The sequence below is a fragment of the Diorhabda carinulata genome, chromosome 6 (genome assembly GCF_026250575.1).
Source record: "Diorhabda carinulata isolate Delta chromosome 6, icDioCari1.1, whole genome shotgun sequence".
NCBI classification, from domain to species: domain Eukaryota; kingdom Metazoa; phylum Arthropoda; class Insecta; order Coleoptera; family Chrysomelidae; genus Diorhabda; species Diorhabda carinulata.
In genome coordinates this window covers 4,160,479-4,174,577 of record NC_079465.1, presented here as the reverse complement: position 1 = coordinate 4,174,577, position 14,099 = coordinate 4,160,479, and the positions used below count along the sequence as shown (strand labels likewise).

General features: G+C 33.1%; 1 protein-coding gene across 1 annotated transcript in view; it reads left to right on the top strand.

Annotated features, from left to right (window-relative positions):
- LOC130894856 (ubiquitin-like protein 3) overlaps positions 1-14,099 on the top strand; it is a 105,813-nt gene that overhangs the window by 23,708 nt on the left and 68,006 nt on the right. The window lies entirely within an intron of this gene.

Sequence of the window (14,099 nt, the reverse complement as noted above, 5' to 3'; positions counted from 1 at the left end):
ATGTGACTGCAGATAATCGGTTCAGTGACATAACATTATTATAAACGCTTTCAGAAAACAATCGTTTATCTTTTGTGGTACTCTGACAAAAAACAGGCAGATACCGTTAAAATTGAAAAACCTAAAGAACAGGGAAACGTTTTCCAGTATATTTGCTTACAAAAAGGAGGGCATACTTGCCAAAAAATAAAAGTAAATTGAGAAATGTTTTGGTGATTTCCAGCTTGCACTTCGACGGAGCAATTGACGAAAACATTGGCACATTGAAAAAATTTGCTCGACGATACGTAGACGAAGGCCGATGGTGATGTTTTTTCTCTCCTGAATATTACCGGGATTAATTCCCAGGTAATATATTTAGGGAATGGCACGATGTACCAGTCAGACGGGAAATTCTTCAACGATTAGGAAGGGAAGTGATAGAAGAGTAGCTCCAGAAAAAATACCATCGCTTGCTCCGGCCATGTTGAGCAAGAAATCGCACCACCTCACACTTTGGAGAAACAACAAAAAGCAATAAATAGACCCTCAGTGGCAGAAACTTCATCAAGAAAAAGGTACGCCCCTTGTCAAAAAGAACAGAAGAAAAGGTATACACAGTATAAGTGTCAAAAATGTGGACAGTATGTTATGTCTGAGTGATGATTGTTCTTTTATTTGTGCTAAAGATTGTACCTCAGAAGGACCAATGAATGAATAAATTGAATGAATGTTATTTTCCAGTATATTTTTGTTCCAGCCTTATATCTTTGTTTTTTATGTTGATATGACTATGTAATATCTAAAAATTTCAATATTTAACTTAATTAATTCCATTCCAATATCAAAATTGTTTTAAAAAATATAAATATCCATAATAGCATGTCTATTTCATTAGAATTACCTATTTTTTAAACCATAATTGGTATTTGGTATGTATTACCCAATAAAAAGACAGAGTCATCTGACGGATGACACGCGATGGCAACTTGCAAGCCACAGTCATTTTAGTAAATATTCATTATATTTTGCTTGAGTGAAATATGGGATAAATTATTCAGATTTTCAGCTCTAATAATAGTATCAAATGAAGGTACTGACCATGATATAAATATCAATATAAATTTCTTATTTCTTAGACCTTTTGATATGTTTATGTTTCTAAATCTTCTTGATTTTAGGTCTCTTCTGTTTCAAACTTAGTTTTTCCAATAATTTTATCTATCTTTCAAAAATCATTAAAAGCAACTCCCTCCGAGATTGTCCATTTAAAATTATGAATGGACTATATTTTCTCGCGTACAGAGTCAATTAAAAATTATATATCCAATTCAATATTTTTAGTGCCATCTATGACATAAAGATTCTTCTGTTTTTGTTACTTCACATATAATTTGTGATTTTGAAACGAAATAAGAATAATAATACGAGATAACTCAATAATATTCCAACGTTTATTCAAATTTTTTGTTTTATCTATAAATTTCCAACAATATGGCAACGTAGCAAATAATATCAGATCGTATGATTGAAATGTATCGCTTATCTCATCCTAATTGGATACGGGTTCGACTTTCTATGTTTTAAAAGAATCAAAAGAGGATGAGATGAATCAAGAGTTGCTCTGGTGTACGTCCGTTGTCTGTGGTAGGTACAGTTCGTACCATAAACGCCTATTCACTGGTTTAATATAGTGGAGCGAACAAAAAACTTTAGATAGATAATGGTTTTATTAATCTTATGACGATGGGTAAATGCCTTTTACGGCTAAACATTGGCGTTTCGGTATAAAAAAATTGATAGTTAAATAATTCATCGGTTAAGTACTTTTATCTTCGGGCAATAGTTTGAACAAATCTAATTGTGATTAAATTGCATAGCGAATTTATCCAGAGACATCTAGAATGTTCCAGTAAGGTCCGGAAAATTAATAATAAAAATAGCAAAATGTTACAATTTGTTTCCATGCATAATGATTTATATACACCATAGAATATATTTTGACATACTCGGTTCTTTATTTTTTATCAAGTACCCTGTATAATGTTTTAATGCATCGAAAACTCGATTCTGAATATTACAAGTGAAATAATTATAATTTTGTACAAAAAATACGGTAAGAGTATGATAAGCCCCCTCACGACGATCATCGTAAAACTCAATACGTAGATTATTGATGATACGAAAAATCGATTTATCATATCATTTACTTCCGGATATACCGGAAGTCGCCATTATCTGAAGACGGCTGACAGATATCGAACTATGGGTAGCTTTGTTCGATAGATCTGATCAAGATCTATCTGTGTGTGAAAAGTCATGATGATTGACAGATACGTAGAAGAATTTCTGCGGAAAAGTATACAAATGCATCGTTTTTATCAAAAATAAATTGAGTTCAATTAGTAGATGGCAGCGGTGCACCGCTACACTTTATCTTTTGCATAGTATTCAACTTTCATTTGAAATTTGATCATTACCTAACTTAACCTAACCTATTCTAATCTAACCTTACAAAAATTACAAAATTTTCATTTCATCTATTGATTTTTTGTGAAAATAATGCATTTGTATACTTTTCCGCAGACTTTTTACACACAGGTAGATCTTGATGAAATCTATCGAACAAAGTTATCCATGGTTCGATATCTGTTAGTCTTCCTGAGATAATGGCCACATGTTGAAGTTTCCGCATAAATTAGAATATGATTTTTCGTAGTATCAATAGTCTATCTATATAGTTTCGTTGTGGGGTGACTTATCATACTTGTGCTTTTCAAATTAATGAAGTTTTGTAAAATACACTCAACGGCAAAAAAACCGCACAGTCAGATTTGGTCAAAAATACTTAAACTACCTGATGTAGACTCATGTAAATATTTCATTAAGGGTGCTCCCATGTATTTATTACGCATAGAAATGGTTTGGAGCGCCTTGAAATCAAAAATACGTAATTATTATCTACTTTAAATGCGTTTTTTATTCAAAACATACGTTATATCACAATTTGATGATTATGTGTGGAAAATTGTACGGAACATGTCATAAAGAAAATCTATTTTGCCACCCGTAACGTAAATAATAAATAATTAAACTTGATAATCGCATATTCTGATTGCTTTTCAAATTATTGAAGTTTTTTAAAATACACTCAACGGCAAAAAAACCGCACATTTAACAAATGAGTATTTATATTGATTATTAACAAAAAAACATTGAAATAAAGAAAAAATAAGATACTAACACATTTTTTGAAAATCTTTATCCTTCCTTTTTATTAGGTTGTCTGACAAGACATGTTATTTTAATAGTGGGTATATCTCCCTCTAAGCAAAGGGCTCCTTTCAGGCAAGGAAGAAATAGAAATTTTTAAGTATTTCACAGGCATAGTATTCCATTATTCACGAAGAACAATTCGGAGCAGACTTAATTCGCTAGAGTCTAACACGCCTCCCTAAATTATCCCTCAAATGCTATATGGGATTCATATTGGTAGATCGTGCAGAACTGTGATTCCCAGTTTCTCCAAGTCTTCAGTAACGGTTTTGGCAGTGTGGATGAGCATTATCCTACATTAATATAAATGGGTCACCATCGAATGGAACACAACCTCTAGAAACACTTCCTCGATGTACCTCGGAGCAGCCGGAGCCCCATTATTCATGAAAATGAGTCCACCTCGGGTGTGGAAATTAATTCCACTTTGAAAAGCAGTGATTCGCGAAGAGTACATCGATCAAATCGCTCTCCTGATCGTCTTCACACTCTGACTCGATTATCGTAAGTTGTATAGACCAAATCGAGACTAATTCACGAATAAAACAGTTCCCCAATGCTCTACAGTCCAAGGAGCATGCTGGTTGGCAAATGATGGTTTTCCATAGGTTGGAGTCTTGTCGCGGATCACCTGGATACAAATCCATGCTCCCGTACTGTGCGCTTACACGTTTGTTTCACGTAACTAGTCTGTCTCGAACCTCGGGAGCTGTTAAATGTCGATCTTTCAATACCTACAGCGTGATAAATCTATCATCTTCTGCCGTTATTGCCCTTGGTTGCCTACTGCCAGCCCTCCGAGCGTAGCTACTACAGTTAGCCTTCAAAACGTAAAATATGAAGTGTTTATTAATATAGTAAATAGAAAAAAATTATAAGAACGAAACCAATGCGTAATAATCAATGTTTAATGAACGCCTATGAAGAGGATTTAAAGCAATGAAGTGATAATCTATAGTTGTTTTATTTCTTGGACGTAATGCGTCAACTATAATGCGAATATAATTAATTCAAATTTATATATTTTGTTCATCAAAAAACGTACAAATTAAAATTCGAACCATATCGTATGAAATTTCTAATTTCTTGTAATTCTAAACAAGTTGTAGGTGAAAAAACAATCTAAATTTTTGAAAACCTGAATAACCTACAGATAATTCCAATTTAGAAATTCTATTATATTATTATTATTTTAAAAATGGGACACCGCTAAAGACGGCAGAATCCTTTGTTATTTTCAGCTTTTACCGTCTTTTTTACTTCTTCAATATATGGGTGATTCCGTTCTAACTGTGATATTCAATGTCCTGTATTGTTTTTTTGTACTAGTCATTAATTAATAATCAATTAATAAAAATTTTGTGTTAATTGAATAATTCTTAAGATATTTAAACATTATTTTTATACAATATAACTTGCCACTTAAAGAAAACTTATACTACATCACTTGAATGTCAGTACCGTGTCATGTCCATTCCTAGAATTTACCGATAAATTATTAATTTTTTTTGTCGTAACAAATGATTTAAACTAATTACCTTATAAATTCTAATGTTTATGATCAAACTGAGGAAAATTGATGCACTTGTTGTTTAATATCTTAAGTTACCATGTCAGTACCGTGGATAAATGAGTCAGTACCGTGGAACTCAAAATCCGACATTTGTGTCTTGCTCGTGATACTTTGAAGTTGTAGTAAATTCCTCTTAGAGTTTTATTTTTACAGTAAAATAGATGAATAATATGCATAAAAAAGTTAGAAAAGTTAAATTTGAAAATCTTGAAATTTTGAATACAAAAAATCACAGTTAGAACGGAATCACCCATATACATAATTTACCTTATTTATACGCTATTTCATTTTATACGCGCTTATACTTAGAAGTTGCTGATTTTTTTTTTATTTGATATCCAAACAAAAACGAATGTGTCAATATAAAATTTGCCACTAAGCTCTTAGAGCTCTATCCAAACGTGTTAATGGCTTTTTCATGTCGTCGGTTTTATTGACTAAAAATTGGAATTATTTCGTCTAACAACTGCTATGATTTTGCAAATCATATTGTTAAATGTTACACTAAAAATAGTCGGAGGTCTGTTTTTGTTATATTTAGAATTTAGAAACTCAGTAGCGGCGTGTTTTTCATTGAAAACGAACTTTGTAGTACAGGTTTCTAAAGGCTGTTTGATATTGTATAAGTTGTATACACAGTACCCCTTATTTTACCCTCCATTAACGTATCGTCTCGGATTACTTAATTTTTGTCTTATAATTAATGTTACTGTTTAGAATCATAAATTTACCTAGCTAACATAAATTTATTATTATATTCATTAAGATTTTAATGTGCACTGACCGCTTCTAATGGGAACTAACGTCATAGTTAAGCGATTCCAAGTGTCCCTTAAACATTTCCATTAACGTATCAAATTACTTTTATTTTATATTGATGTGACATAAATTAACATTTTATAATTATTTATAGCTTTTGTATACAATAGGATTTTGGTATTTAAAGCGGTTTGTAAACAGATACGAGGTTTTTCATAGTTTGACATTCGTCGAGTACGGTAGTCGGGTTATTGATTAATGATTTTCTTACATAATAAATAGTTTTTTACAAACTAGTTTTAATACAAAGAATATGGTTAAATATCATTGGTTTGCCCGAAGATACTTTACAAAAACTGTGTGAACGTCGCAGACTGAAGGTGAACTAATACCTATTAACTTGATCTACATATTTTATACTAAACTTTTCCACTAAACAACTTCCTCCTGGAAAAAATGATTCTAGCTAAAAACCTCTTTGGTACATACAATTAAATTAATCCTCTCCAATATACCTGATTTTGAGAAAAACCAAAAACCTTCTATCTGACCTTTGTTTTATACTTATACGAACCCAGGCGAGGCGTTTGGAATCATGCATCATTTCAAAACATGCACAAATATGTTTTCCTATGTTATGAACTCATATACTAAAATTTGGGATATGCACCGACTAGATGTTTCTATTTTTTTGTAACCTATTTGCAATATGTTTTTGTGAAGACATTTTTTGTTTGTTTACGGCAATCTCGAAATTCCGATAATTCTAAGATTCTAGAAATGCTTTTAATATATAAACCGGAACTCGAAGAAACGTAGTTGGTCAACAATTTGATGCGTGAATAGTGAATATATCGGGATAGTGACAGTGATATAAAGAGTGTATGTAAATAAATCGATCTAAGAACTTTCAACTTGCTACATCCTGATGGAAATATTTGACGAAAACAGACCTTGTTTGAACTGGTAATAAAGATATTTTAATTATTCATTATTTTGATTTTTAAGTGTGTTTATATTTATAACTGATGTATTTTCTCTAGCTTAGCTGTTAATTTGACCTTCAAGCGATAATTTCTTGGCAAACATCGTTTTATCGAGGAAAATTTGTCTGGTCCTTATAAAACAATTTCGTTTATTAATAATAACAACAAACAATAACCACGAATAATATAGAATTACGTTTGCAAACGTAGTGGATAGAAAATTGGCAACAAGGGCTCCATTATATAGTGCAGGCAACGTCCGATGCAATTTTTCTTTTATATTATTTGTATGGTAAATATGTACCAGAAATTAGGAATGTTTTCGTTCTTTTTCTGGCCAATGGTCGATCGCTTTTCCTCTTTTCCAACCCCACGCAACCTTCACATCCCCAGCCTTGCAGAGGAGCAACTCCTACATCAGGGCCAACTTGAACAAATCTTTCTTCTATAAAAAATTTCCCTTATTTACCTAAAAATTTTTCAACGAATCTCTCTCTCTTTCTTTACTATTATGTCGATAATTAGGAAACAAAAGAAATGTGAATATTTTCATCTTTATCCTTGTTTTAATCTTGTCCAATTTATTTTTACTTCACGGATTTTAAAAATTCGTTAACTTACCAACTGTCTGATGGCTGCAATAAATCGATAGGTTACAGGTTAACGTCCTACAGGAACGAATTTCTCGTTTGGGTTTTCTTTATAGTCTTACTGAAGCATTCATCTGAGTATATAATCAAAAGCCTTTTACCAAAGTGGAAAATCGGATTCACACAAGTTTAATATCCTATAGAATAGATATTTTTTGAAGATATCTATGATAATAACGGTCGTAATTTAGTCAATCATACGTTAATTTCCTTTTGTGTTATCGTATAAACATCAAATATCCATCAACCATTCTAGAACAAGATTTACCAAGATATGAAAATTTATATACTCGCGATTTATTCATTCATTCATATTATTAAACAATAAAAAAACAAAATTTGTTTTTTAGAACTGGCTATATAACAGAAATTACTACTGCGCCATTCAAATTGAATAAATTAGAAAACTGTCTGAAGATAAACGTGATTGGTATGTTAAAAACTTACGAGGGTGAATCTAATATGTGTATAAACAAAATTTATTCTAAATAATTCTCTTTTTATATTACACATTTACCTACTTGATGGTCGATATCAAATCGTTTGCCTCCAAGTGCTACTTAGAGAAGTCTAAACATATGAAAATCACATTGTGATAAGTCTGGACTAAAGATGGATGATCGAGTATTTTCCAGTTCATTTTCAACAGTTTATCGTGGAGGATCAACACCTTGCTGATGAGTCAATATCGTCTTTACGTCAATACTTAATTGCTCAATTTGATAAAAAAAAACCGTTACAAATAGCAGACAATCGAGCTTTGGCTTTGATTCGGCTGTGATGAAGTTTGAGGCAATTGAGAGAAGTTGTGTTTTGATCTTTATTCAACAACCTTGGAACTCAACGTGCTAACATTTCTGAAACCTAACTGCTTTTTGATGATTGGTTAGAAACTTTTATAGCTGACACCAAAATCTCACGAAGGAGGATTCGCGTCCACGAACTTGCTTGATTTCATTTTACCAAATCTTCACTCTTAACCATGAAAACTGAGCTTTCCAGAACTGAGTAGTCGGAGGTAAATTTTGGCTTGTTTCACGATATCATAGACAAGGGATTGTTAGGGCTTATAACTTCCTGTTTTTCTACTTTAGGTATTCCTTTCTCCTCATAGCCCTAGAAGTTCGTATCTTAAGAAAAAGAACACAAACATCTTATTGGTTCCAAATTCAGATAAGCTTCAACACAAAAATATTTTCACTATACACAACCATGAATGGAAGCATCTTTGAAAGGGTTCTCCCGTCGTGGTCCACGTCTTTAACTTATTCTACTTTCATCGAATTATTGACTAACATAAATCAGTTTTTTCTTGAAACGAAACGAAAAGAACTATTAGGGGTCAATGAAAAATGTATTTCCTCCGAATTCGCCCAAGGTTAATTCACTGGATATTATACAAATAGTTTCGGAAATAAACCCTTCAAAAGATATCCAAATGCGTAACGAATTACACCCATTTGAATGGAGAAATAACACCTTTTCCATAGCTTGATTTTTGTTTGTAATTTCGCATTACTTTTTATAATAGTTTGTTTTGTGTCATCCAGTATATATATAATTCACAGTTCCTTTCCAGATACTTTCCTACTGTCCCGGAAAAATGTAATTCTCTTTCTACGTCTTCCGAAAAGAAGAATCTCGTAATGCGAAAAAGTATTTTTGGATGAGAGCCAAAAACTGGCGCTGAGAAATAAAACTTGCCTAATTAAAGGACAAAGGGACGTTACGTTCTTTTAGATACGTCGCTTTTATTTCTCAAAGGAAACAGAAACGGTCTCAAAAGCTGTTAGAGGAAATTTATAAAACTTGTTCATTTTTTGTCATACTTTTTGAGGAGATATTAAATATACAGAAGTTAATTCTGTGTATATACACCATCAAGTCGTCCAACTTAAAGGAACCCCCTCAACTTGAGATGTTTTTTTGTAAATTAATCACTTTAGACCGGACTTTTTGTTCCTTCATAAATTCATTGTGCCTTGCTTATTATTTTTTTTTTCATTGTTGGTGAACAAGGAGGAATTTCTCGACCTAATCTTACTGATCATACTGTTTACGCTACCACTTCACCCAACACTCATAATTTCATAGTCTGACGCGCGTTTCTTTAACCAAGCTATCGTCTTCAGAGAAGCGTGATTGGTTGTACTCGATTCTTAGGTCAGTCCTTATTTTAAATTAGCTATATGTTCTTTAAACCGGACATTAAAGGATCTCTTAGTCTACCCAATATACTTCCTATCACAATCATTACTAATTTAATAGATACTCTTTTCCAAATCTGGTATTTTATCCTTAGGATTGACCAACAATTGTTTCAATGTATTGCTGGGTTTATAAACCCAACAGGATTAAAAGGAGTATCAGGGCAAATTTCGCTTGTTTTTTATTTTGATTTTGGGAAAAAAATGGTTTCGCATAGAGAATTTTTAGAAAAATACCACAAAAAAAGGCGGGACGGGTGAAAAACAAGAAAGACAAAAAAATGAATAGAGAAAAGAGGAAAAGAAAGAAAGATATGAAGATACAGAGACCAAAAAAACACGAGAAGAGATACAAGGGAGAATGAATGAGGGAAGAGACGTGAAAGAAAGGGAGATAAACATACCGAAAGAAAATAGACACAGAAAGAAAGTAAGAATGAAAAGAATGAGAAAAAGAATGAGGGAGGAGACGTAATAAGGAAAAGGTAGAGGAAAGCGGATTGTGGACAAAAGAAGAAGAGAAATAAAGAGATAGGCGGATGGAAAGAGAAAGAAAAAATGAAATAGAGATAAGGAAAATGGTAAATGGACGGAGATACACAAATTATGGCGAATAAAGTTTCATTAAAGATACTTACAAGGGCTGTTACTTTAATTTTGAGATAAACCAATAAAAACAAATATTGATAATTGGATATGGTTTTATTATTTTTCAAAATATTCTCCATTAAGATCAATACACTTTTTCATGCGTTTTGATCATTTTTTCCATTCCAATCGAGGTACCTCCAAAATATGTGATTTGAAAGCGTGATTGGTTTTCCTGATCTTTCTGACCTCAGAGTTGATTACACGTTGCTCTAATGGAACAGTTATTCCGGAAAAACAGGCGACCATTTGCTTCGAACTGATCCGTGCGCGTACATTTTTTTTAGATTTGGCTCGACTTGAAATACCCGTACAGTCGATTGTTGTTTCGTTTTTCATATGCATAGATTCATGATTCGTTCCCTGTCACTATCCTATAGACGCACCGCGATTGAATTTTCATTTCTTTCATTTCATTTCTTTGTACCAATCGACACGAGCATTTTCTTGAGCGATTTTCAAATTATGCGATATCCAACGCGAACAAATCTTTTGGAAAGCCAAATGTTTGTGCAATATTGAATGTGTTCGTGTAAAACTAATGCCCAAGTATGCCTCAATCTCACACGGTATGTCGATCTTGTAATATCAATTTACATACAGTATCCTTGACGAAATTCATCCTGTAGCGAAGTGCGACGCGATTTAATTCCATTTTTTGACCGAGATGAATGTTTCAAGTATCTGTAAACAACTCAAATGGCATTCGAATGACAACACTTTCTAAATACCATTGAAAATGTCAAATATGACATATTCACATCAGTTTTTGTCATATTTAAAAAGTAGCAACCCTCCTATTATGAAAAGTTATAGTTAAGTATTTCGTGCAAAAACAATTGGGACATAATCTGCAGTTCTTAGAAATACCCGAAATGGTAACGGTGAAGACGTATCCAATTTCAAGGACATCCTAATAATAGCATTTTTGAGAAGATTCCTATGTAAAAAATTATCTTCGACCATAAAATTTTATTAGATGTCATTCGAGTAGATAATAGAAATTGAAATTTACGTTTATTGTATCTAATTTGAATTTAACATTGATAAAATGGATCTTGACAAACCGGTTGTGGTAAACAAATTATTTTTTCGATAATTAGCAAAAGTTATTTGAATATGAAAATTTTCGATTGTCACTTTCTATTTTTTTCGAGGCAATTTGTTATCACCCACTAAAACCAATTTGTTGTCGATTACATTTTAACACGATTTCTTTTGTTTCAGGTAAGAATTTCACTAATCAACCATTAGAAGCAACCACTGGAAAAAACCGGAGTAATTATTTGCGCTTTCTCTCTCATAGTCAATTAACTACAAATCGTCATTTTCGCGATAATTTCTTGTTTACGTGGCAAACGCAATAATTCGTTTGCTTTTTTATGATACAGGGCAGTCAAATCATAAATATTAATTATTTATTTTTTAATCAACTTGGTGTATTCATCAAAGAAGAAGAAGAAGAAGAAGTTAAACATGCAATTAAACTTCAAAATAACGGAAGAGCTGTTGGTCCTGACAATGTGTAAGCGAAAACCTTTAAACTCGCAGATGCGGAGGACGGGGCTGGTCTAAATCTTATTATCACAATGTACAGAGTCGGAAAAGTACCCTCAGACTGGATAAGATCCGTTTTGGTCACTCTGCCAAAGAAGAACAATGCATCACAAGCGCCTGGTTTGTCGTTCGCAATTTGGCTTTAGAAACGGCTTGGGAACTCGTGAAGTTCTTTTCTCCTTGAATATGCTGGCTCAGAGATGTAGAGACATGAATGCTGATATATTTTGCATGCTTTATTGACTATAAAAAAGTTTTTGACTGTGTGTGAAACCAAAAAATGATCCGGGATCGACGCACAAGATCTAAAGATCATAACCGGACTTTACGGGCACCAAACAGCAACAGTCAAAATCGAAGGGTCCGCATCAGAAGAGATAGCAATAAAAAGAGGCAGCGAAGCCCTCGAGAACACAACTGCAGGCATAAAGATCATAGATCATAGAATATAGTGAGCAATTCGGCCTTTATATGAATACGTCCAAGACCAAACTATTGGTATTCTCAAAAATACAAAGAATCGAAGTCATATCGTCATATCAAGAATTGAGCAAGCGCGGAAAACTCTCAACAATATGAGGACACTTCTGGCCATCCGCAACCTCAGCCTGGAACTCCGGACCAGAATACTTCGCTGTTACATCTTTCCTGTTATTTTCTACAGATGGAAAAGTTGGACCATGGATGCGGCCACAAAGAAGAAAATTGATGCGTTCGAAATGTACGCCTACAGGCGAATGCTGCGGATATCTTGGAGGGAATATAAGACAAACATAGAGGTCCTACAGGAAATGGGTAACTTCTCACGACAAACGGTCGGTCGGCCGTAGACAGAATCTATGGCTGAATAACTTGCACAGATGGCTCGGACACACGTCTATAGAAATTTTCAGAGCTGCGGTTTCTCGTGGCACAATAGCCATTTGGATCTCCAACCGTAGGCGTCGTAAGAGGAAGAAAACTGTACTTTGACTTTTCTGTATGACCCAATAAATATCATACTGCAGATCATGCGTTTATATCTTAAAAAAAAAGGAATTTATAAGTTTTTGTTCCCTTGTTACCTCTATTTTATGGTAGGGAGTGTGAAAGCTTGTTATATTACTGCCAAGTGGTCGAAAAAAAATTATTAGAAAACTGTCGTCAAAAGAGAACGCTGGGCGCTAATGGGTTAAGGCTGCAACTTATCAATATTGTACCAGAATTATTAGTATGGGGAGAAACTTTCAAGGTTCAAAGCACATTGATTTTTTTTTTATTTTCACTTGACGCTGCGCTGGTTCAAACCTATCTTCTTCTGACTTAACCTACAAAAAAGCAATACAAATTTTTTTAACCGCTTTCTCTATCTCCTCCTCGTATTTATGTTATTTATGTTTAGAAAACTGAACGGTAAATGTGATAGTATTGTTAGAAGGTTATATGCATTCAATTTAAAAGAAAAATCGTTTCAAACGTGATTTTATCAAGTGGAAGGTATTTCAACTTTCGTTCAATATCAGTAAACAATCTCGACTTTCTCCGATGTCGCGTATAAAGTAGAAAAGCTTACGACGCGTTTGAACTAAATATAGAATGATGTGATTACCAATAATTTCACATAATAGTTGAAACTTAGATTAACTAGTAATTATCGTTACGAGTTTTAATGTTTCTGACAGTTCAATATGTAGATTTTAAAAACGTTCCAAATGGAACTAATAAATTTTCTACGAGCGCGACAAAGGTAAATCTGAATAAATAATTACGTTCGTAAATAGTAATCGTTACGCAAAAACAACAAATATTCTCTTCTTCTTGTATTAAAACCTACTGAAAGCCTTGAAATCGCTCCGTTTTATTCTCCAGTTTTTCCTGTCCAGAGCTGCCCTCGTCCAATTACGTATCTTTAGAAAACTTCTTCCCGTCACTCTTTCTGAAGCCTCCTATGCATATCCATGCATTATATGGTTTGCTTAGCGCAATCTGTACTCTAACAAAATTCGATATCTTGTATTTTTGACATATTTCTTGCTTATATTTGGATCTCCATGCTCCATTCTCACATTTCGACGAATATTTTTCTTAATATCGTCTCTTCAGGGGTAGTTATGTAAACTGTCACGTGTCACAACCTTGTATGCCTTATTAGCTTTCTTTGGACCTCTGTGTAACACCCTGTTTAAGCCCCTAATGATCTCGAATTGATTGGTCATACCAACATCTTCTATTGTCTTGTTTATTGAGGTTTATATACAGAGAGTGTATCATAAGTAATGTCAGTTTTCATACTTCTTCTTTCATATTCCTCAATTTAAGCATGTCGTAACTTGTTCAGACTAATCTCTAATTCTATGAAGAATACAGTTGCTTCAATTTCTTTGAATCATTCTTTCTTTATTGACGACGCAGTACGTTTTTATTCTAAAGAGTATAAAGTGCGATAAATATGAAAATCGTTAAGACTCCTTTGGACCCTCTAAAG